General features: G+C 49.8%; 1 pseudogene; it reads right to left on the bottom strand.

The window, feature by feature from the left end:
* Positions 1-3,542: 3,542 nt before the first annotated feature.
* On the bottom strand, positions 3,543-5,318 carry LOC144161821 (serine/threonine-protein kinase DCLK1 pseudogene; annotated as a pseudogene).
* Between the last annotated feature and the right edge of the window lie 2,564 nt (positions 5,319-7,882).

Raw genomic sequence — 7,882 nt, 5'->3', positions numbered from 1 at the left:
GGAGATGCTGCTAGGCCGCAACGACTGACCGAAAACTGCGTTGTCTGTTGGGCGCTTTTCAGCTGAAAATGTACCATTCATCCTGGTCAGCAAAATCCACTCAGAGTCGCAACAGTTCGCTCGCTCACCAAACTATTTTTTCCGGCCTTGGTTCTCGAGAGCAGCCCCGCTTTCTTGTTCTGCCCCTCCACGCCTTCTCTTCGCTCCCTTCTCTCGAATGGGTCGACCGTTTTTTGCCTTTTCGCGTTGTGCCCTTCTCGCTATCCGCGGCTGCGCACCAGCGCCTTCCACGTGGCTCCCTCGAAAAACAACGTTTTCGCTCAAAGGCCAGCTCCTATGATTACCATCCAAATGAGCGCTGGCCGTGGGAGATGGCCAGCGAAGGAGCGCGCCGCAAACGCGAGCCACGGGTCCTTCTGGGCAAACAAAGGACGGAAGGTGCCGTAGCAGTGTTCGCTTTTAATGACTCACCCCGATAATTGCAACGGAAAGCGAACGTTCTCTTGTTTCACCAGAAAGCTACAAGACAGGGGAAAGGTCCGTTTAGCTTCTTTTCCCTCCTTTCTTCTACGTTCTCCCTCTACACAACCTTTACAGTCTCTCCCCCGTTTCGTGTCAAAGTACACGGCGCGGTGTTACACCACATTACGTCTTGACTTCTCGCGTGTCGCTTGTTTAGCCAGAGCTCCACGTGTTCCTGCTGGCAGTTGGTTTCGAGCAACTTTCGTATTTTGTGCCTGATTTTGTAACAACGTCGCCCTAATTGCCCTTGTCTATTTTGTTTTACCATGCCTTAACAACGCTTTAAGATACTACTTCGCGAAGCAGTATCAAACATAAATCGCACAAACCCGTATTGATCGAAATGGGTCATCAAAAGAATTGGGTGTCTTGCTCTTGGCTAAACAATAAAAGCCTGAACCTTGCCTATCTTCCTCGTTAGTCAGTAATCATATTTCGGGCAATAAAGTTCTTGTTTCTCAAAGAAAAAAGGGCGAAGGGGATCCACAATAAAATGTCGCCAACATTGGGTGCGACGGTCCTTTGTAAGCGGCGGTTAAACGCTACGTTGCCAATTTCGGAACTCGTGATATAGGTGTCAAAAGTGGGAAACTCATTGTAAAGACTGTCTCTGTGCCTGCTAATGTGAAAGCACCCCGACTACATGATCACGAAAGACTGCTGAATATTAGCCAAAAGTACTGCTATACACGAGGTGGTGTCACACCACAGAAATTGTGACGTTCTTTATAACGACTTAGAAATGAGAAGGCCGGCAGTAAAGTGGCTGTAAAACTTTCGACAACTGAACAGATGAACTGCAAATTGACTAATGTTAGTTTCAGTGGCCTCAGAATCCCCTGGACTGGTTCTGAAACTGCGTGGACGTTTTGGGGAAATAAGCTGAATAGTGTGGGAGTTACAGCTCCCTAGATCAATTTTCCTTAGTAAGCACAATACCTATCAGACCCCCCCCCCCCCCCTTTATATAGTCATTGACTCGTCGGGGTAATATTCTAGCAGGCTAGATGTACTTACGGGACCTTTGCTGGGAAGATCCCTGTCCTTTATACACATTTATTGACAATACCACGAAATATCTGTGCTTTAATTTTCATAATCATGTTTAAAGCTGGTTTCGTATAGGCGGACAGGGCTAACAACAGAAGGGTGTCCATAGTCTTCTCTGGCATCCCTCCCTATAGCGCGACTTGGGCACTCGGAGCATAAACTGTTTTTCCCAAGGTCGCCCTCTATTCTAAAGGCTACATGGAGCCCGACCATACGCAGGGCAGCCTTGGTAACTTCTGATTACACTATAAATTAGCAATGGGTCACTTTCATGGCAAAACTTTTCGGTTGTTTCTTCGTGATGGGATACACTGCGACGGAAACTTTTGTTCGCTCTGGAACTGTTTGATGTTAACGTGAAACGCTCTGAGCATTAAGCATCGTAGTCCACCTCTTCATGGCGGCGACGCTGTCTGTAGCTTCGCCCGCTTATATGCTCACCGGTCGCATAAGCACGTGCTCGCCCGGCTCCCAAACGGAAAGCGGATGACCCGGTGTGCGTGCGCGGTCAGCGCACGCTCACTGGCAAAACACTCCGTCTCGTTGAAAACGTTCTAGATCCTAGAGTGGTTGCCAGGCAAGAAGAATTGGGGTAGCACAAGGGAGGGTGAGCTGCGTCAAGCGGTTGCGGGGCCACCTTCGGCTCCCTACGCTGCTTGCATAGCCAAATAAACAGGTGTGACGCCACTGACAGGCGGTGGGCAATGACGTCTTCTGGTACGTCACGTCATTCTAGGAGTGGTTAAGTGAAGGTCCGGTTCTACGTGCTAAGCAAACGAAGAAGGAACGACACGAGCAACAGCGCCTAGCCGATTGGGACAGAAAAAAAAAACCCTTAGTAGTAGCCGAGATGGCATGAGCTACTTTACTCCAGGTCGCCTTCTGGTCGAAAGCTCAGCTCCAGCGTCCGCTAGATGTGAGTGACTAGGTTGAAATCGGCTCATATGGTAGTCGCCTGAATCATCCAGGCTAGCGCAAGTGCGAAACACAGTACGACTGGACATTCAGTTCATTAGGTAAGGTGTTATCGTAAGGCAGCCCCAGAGCGCGTGGGGACGATTGGGGTTATCCTCGCAGTGAACAGACCTAGCAGTGAATGCAGTGAGTACTGGGTGTACAGAATACAGGGCTTAGCGGAGGGGTAAATAATTTGGTGAGTCATTGCTGGTGCTTAGCCTGGCGTGGGTAGTACGCACTTTCCTCCTGTAGGGACGGGGATCAAGTGTTAGGTGATGGTGGAGAACCCTCTATAACGTGATGTGTCTGGCGCCGGTTTCCTTATCTCACGGGTGAGCGAGTCAGCTTTTTCAAAGGCCCAAAATACAAGCGTGCCTAGGGGTGATGTCAAATACATGATGGGAGAAATGGCTCAATAAGTAAGCAATTTAAAGTTGGGCGAATTGGTGATACATTCTGGGAATAAGTGCGAAAAACGATGACACGTAGACAAGAACACACAGGACGGTGCGCTCCGCCGTATTTTTGCTTTGTTTGTTTACCGAATTTCTCGGCAGGCCTCTTGAGGGAGAAAGGGGGCAGTATGGATAGACGAAGGGGGAGCGTCAAGCACATGCCGATAGTGTCTATACTTGACTTATTTTCAGATCTGGAGAAAATAACCTATTCACAATTAAAAAAAAAAAACACGAAGCGTGAGTATTTAATCAATCGCAATTATGCGTATAGTGAGGCAAAGTGTCACAAAATGCGAACATTTTATGCCCAAACCAACTGCCTAGCGATTTGCCATAGTGTTTTGTTTAACCTTCTCGGCTATACAGAAGTTTTTTTTTTCCTATTTATATATTTTATAGTATTTTTTTGCTCTAATTTAAAATTTGTAAGCCTTTAATGCCAAATGCAGTGCGCCCGCAGTGGACAGTTTTCCATCGCCAGACTCGCAACACCGCCAGAAACTGACCTAGCAGCTGAGGAAGAGTGCAACTGACCATGGACAGGGTGACAGCAGACTATGGGCTTGACCGCCGGCGTCTCTGGAAGTGCAAGCCCACTTGCCATGGTTCGCGTTGCCAGGCTGCCGCATGCCGCCACAGCTGAAGCCAATTGTGCATAAGAACTTGCATGGCAGTCAAGCGCTGCGCGACGTCCTCCTGCAGTAAGCCTTGTATCAGCTGCCGAGCCGAGGCCGACACACCATTCCAGCAGGGGGAATTGAAATCGAACTGGCCGTGCATGATTTTATTGCACAACTCTTATTGGTCGTCGGTTTCACTGTCAAATGGGGCGAAGCCACACAGCAGAATGTAGGTGAGCACTCCCAGTCTCGGCCAGCATCTCGGGGGCGACGAAGTCCTGTGTGCCACACACAGTTAACAGCAGCTCGGTGGCGAGGCCAAAGTCGGCCAGCTTCAGCACGCCCCCGAAACCCAGATGCAGGTTCTCGGGCTTGATGTCTCGATGGACCACGCGCAAGGCATGCAGGTACGACAGGCCATGCGCCAGGTCCCACACAAGCCGGCTGGCCGCAGGCTCCGAGAACGTCCTCCCCGCTGCTATGGCGCCATACAGGTCGCCGCCTTCAACCAGCTCCATGACCAGGTAGAGCTCGGAGCCAACGTCAAACTCCTCCACCGGACGCACTATGTTGGGGTGCTTCACCTTCCTCAGGACGGCCACCTCGTTGACAAGCAGCTGCTCACTACCCTTGCACTTGCCCTTTTCGACTATCTTTAGGGCGTACTGCTTACAGGATTTCCTGGAGACGCTGCAGTGGTACACGCGAGAAAGGTTGCCGTTACCCAGCATTTCTCGCACGTGATAGAGGCGGGCCACCGTCTCCGGAAGTGCCACGGGATGGAGCTTCTTGGCTGGTTAGGAGGACTTGGGAGGGGAGCTGTGAATGCTTTGCTCTGATGGTACTTCGGAAACGGGGGACATTGGTGGGCTACTGAGAAACGCTTTTTCCTGCGTACCTGACTAGGGTCATTTAATGGCTTGTATTCTACTGGGTGTATACTGTTGTCATCCTGGGAGCATTCTTCGGCACCATAAGCGATAAAGAGAGTGTCCGACCCGAAGAAGTCTTCCAGGGAGGTCAATGGCATTCCTGCAAACGTGTAGATTCTTCGTAGAGCGCCAGAGTGTATGTTTAATTTCCGTCTGACATTATCCAAGTCTTGTTGAAAAGATCCGGCTGTCGTTCCATACACGAGATGTCACACCGCCACCTCCGGGCTCACTCCATTGCGGATCACGGCGATGAGCCTCGACCACATGCGACAGGAGGAGGGCAGGTGGCTGGTGGCGGCTGTTGACGCTGTCCCCTGAATGCCACGAGCTCTGCTCTCCACGTTCCAGAGCGGCCGCGGTGGGTCCTGGCGCCCGTACGGAAGCTGCCTAAAGTAGTTCTTTGACGAGCACACGTACGCGCAGCCTTCGCGCAGCTGCTCCAGCTGGGACACTCGCACTTGTCCGCCCACGGAGAAGATGAAGAGGACACCCTTGGGAAGGCTGACCATAATTCGGGTGAGGTCCTAGAGGAGGGCCTCGAGGGTGCGCACCTTTTCGGGGGAGAGTGCATAGCGGAGGCCTCGGCCAAAGCGTTGCCCGTTTCGGAAGAAAGTAATTCGACGGGCGCGCCTGCCTTCTGCCACCCTCTGCAGGATGGACCGCATGGCTGAAGGCAATGCGTCCGGCGGCTGCCGCAGAATGGTCACCCAGACCAAGGCATGCCGGGACACTTCTTCGTTTAAGAATGGGGGCGGCTCTGCCACTGCCGTGGCCATTCTTCAATTTCGGCACTTCCCAAGGCTTCGTCTCCTTCGTGCGGTGCGAAATATCAAGGAAGTATTCATTGGTCCGAACACATATAACCAAATCAAAGGTTTCATTGTGTTTGTGCAATGTGTAATCATGTACAGGGGCGATTTCCCGTGCATAACGCACCCTGTTGGGCTTTCGACGTCGTGCGACTGAAGTGCTTTTGCTTCTGCCACGGATAAAACGAAGACTTCAGGATTCGCTAAAGTGTTTGTGGGCCAGTTTTTCTTGTGGTCCTTCCGTATGTATTATAAAGAGGCGAAATAAAGCACACTGACTTGAAATTAAACTCTACTCTGATGCCAGTTCAAAAAAAAAAAAAAAAAACGTTACGAGGAGAGAGAGAGAGAGAGAGAGAGAGAGAGAGATTTATTGAATGGAAGGAAAACACAGATAGGTCGGCGGGATCGTATGGGCTCTGGCTTGCTACTCTTTGTGAAGCAGGGGGAAAGGGAGAAAGAGCATAGATGGAGGGTGACCCGTATGATGATGTGAGGGTATAACTATATAGAAAATACCTATGGATTTTGTACATAGTCATAGTTTGTATATAGTTATTAGTGTCGAACTGCTGAACGAACGTGGCCTCGCATTTTTATCTGCTCCCTTTTCCCTATTCCTCTTTTTTCTTTCTCTCCGTTACTGTGACTCGGCACATACCCGCGGTCGTATCACCAATAAAGAGGACATTTATTGGGAACGTACTTTGCTCCTCCCTTGTTTCCTACCTCAGTTATTACCATGCTCAAATTACTCCTGCAGGCTGCTCAGTACCCGTCCCTAAGGCCACAACGCGTTAAGACAGTTAGAGTCAGCCAGCTGTGGTAATGTTGGGGATACACGCTCGTCTCGCATTCCGGATGCCTGCTGTTAGATTCTTAGACACAAATTTACAAAATATTTTTTTGAACTCAATTACTTTGCTTTGCTCGTGGAAGCTTCCTCGACAAATCTGGGACACCCCGAGAACTCTTTCATCTGTTCTTTTTATACTTTGTGGTGTCGGCCATTTTGTGTGCCATTCATCGGCCATTTTGTAGGTCACACTCGGATACAGCCGTGGTTCAGCTTCACCACAACGCACCCGCGTTTTTAATCCATGCCCACAACAAATAAAATTCGGTGAATGACAGCAACGTGCATGCCATTTGACTCCCAGAAAATAAAAACAATGTAATCTGCCCTGGGGAATTGCCCAGCGCAGAATTGCAGGGAAGCGGAACCCATAGAGTTGCATACTAATATATACATTAATATGAAACTCTATGGCGGAACCTCAGTATTGAATTAAAGTGCATCTCTTGGCCACGAATCCGGGTTTTCAACCTGCCGAGTTAAGTAACGCTTATGCAATAATTAATGTACACTAGACATCATTCCACTCTTTCTATGTTAGGTATAAGTTTGTTCCTCGCATTTACCACTTACACGGCAGAAATTATTAGAATCATATTACAGGCATTAAACATGGCCACCCACGCACACCGAAAAATGTTGATGAGCCATCTCTGGTATAAAAAATTCGAGGCTAATTTAAGATAACTTCGAGAGATTGCAAATTTATAAAGTAAAATAAGTTTAATAAAGACAAGCATATCAGGTATTTAAATTTTATTTGACCTAAAGTTTGCGCTTTTGGCGCTTTCCCAAGCTATACCATAACATGGCCTGCGTCACTGCAGGTTTCCGATCATTTCTTCTCGAGCTGCATAAATTACCGTCCTGGCGAAAAATTCCGGTTTCGGGGCCCTCCGGTGCTTCAGGGCCACATGGACGTTCAGCCCTTTGAGTGTTGAGCCCTTTGAGTTCGCGCCCATTCAGCCCTTGCGAAAATTAAAACGTGGCTCTATATAGATGGCCGCGGTCCCACGGAGATCTCTCATTTGTCCCTATAGCCCGGTAATTAGAGTGTACACTCTTACACTACTTTGCCGGGAGCGTTAATTGAACTTAAACATCTATTAATCAGCGAAAAGTGATACTTCATTCTGCCAGGATTACTATACGTCAATTTTGGAATCACAATGCGTAGGGGAGCTTTATTGAAACGTTTCGGTACCTCAGAAGAATCCTTTGATTACCTACTTTAATGAGGCACAAATAGCGGGATGAACAAAGCAGCGAAGCGTACCTAAAAAAATGTTGCAGAGGTGGGAGCCGTCGGCGTGTTCGCGACGGTAGACGGCGTCTTCTAAGTGATACGAGAGGGGGGTCTTTACACGCGACCGTCCCATCCATGGCGGTTTGGAAGCCAGTTGACAAGGAAAACTCCTTGAAATCGATTCGGTTCAGGTTCCCCCCTGCCCGGTAAGGCTGCTGATGCGGCGGCGGTCGAAGACGGGGAGACGACGGCTGTTTTCCTCGGCCGCACGTCGAAGCGCACAGCTTTCGGCGCCGCCGGCGAACGACTCCTGGGCGAGTGAGCAATGCCGCATCAGGTCTGGAATGCCAAGCCAGCTCTGATCGCTGGCGCACATTCCAGCGGGGGGGAAGCAGAAGAGGGGGACAGGCGGCGAGCGCGTGCTCGGGC

This window comes from Haemaphysalis longicornis, unplaced genomic scaffold, assembly GCF_048455015.1.
Source record: "Haemaphysalis longicornis isolate Haplotype H1 unplaced genomic scaffold, Haemaphysalis longicornis Haplotype H1 scaffold_1, whole genome shotgun sequence".
Lineage (NCBI taxonomy): Eukaryota > Metazoa > Arthropoda > Arachnida > Ixodida > Ixodidae > Haemaphysalis > Haemaphysalis longicornis.
The sequence above is the reverse complement of the archived record's forward strand: the minus strand, read 5'-3'. Positions and strand labels throughout refer to the sequence as shown.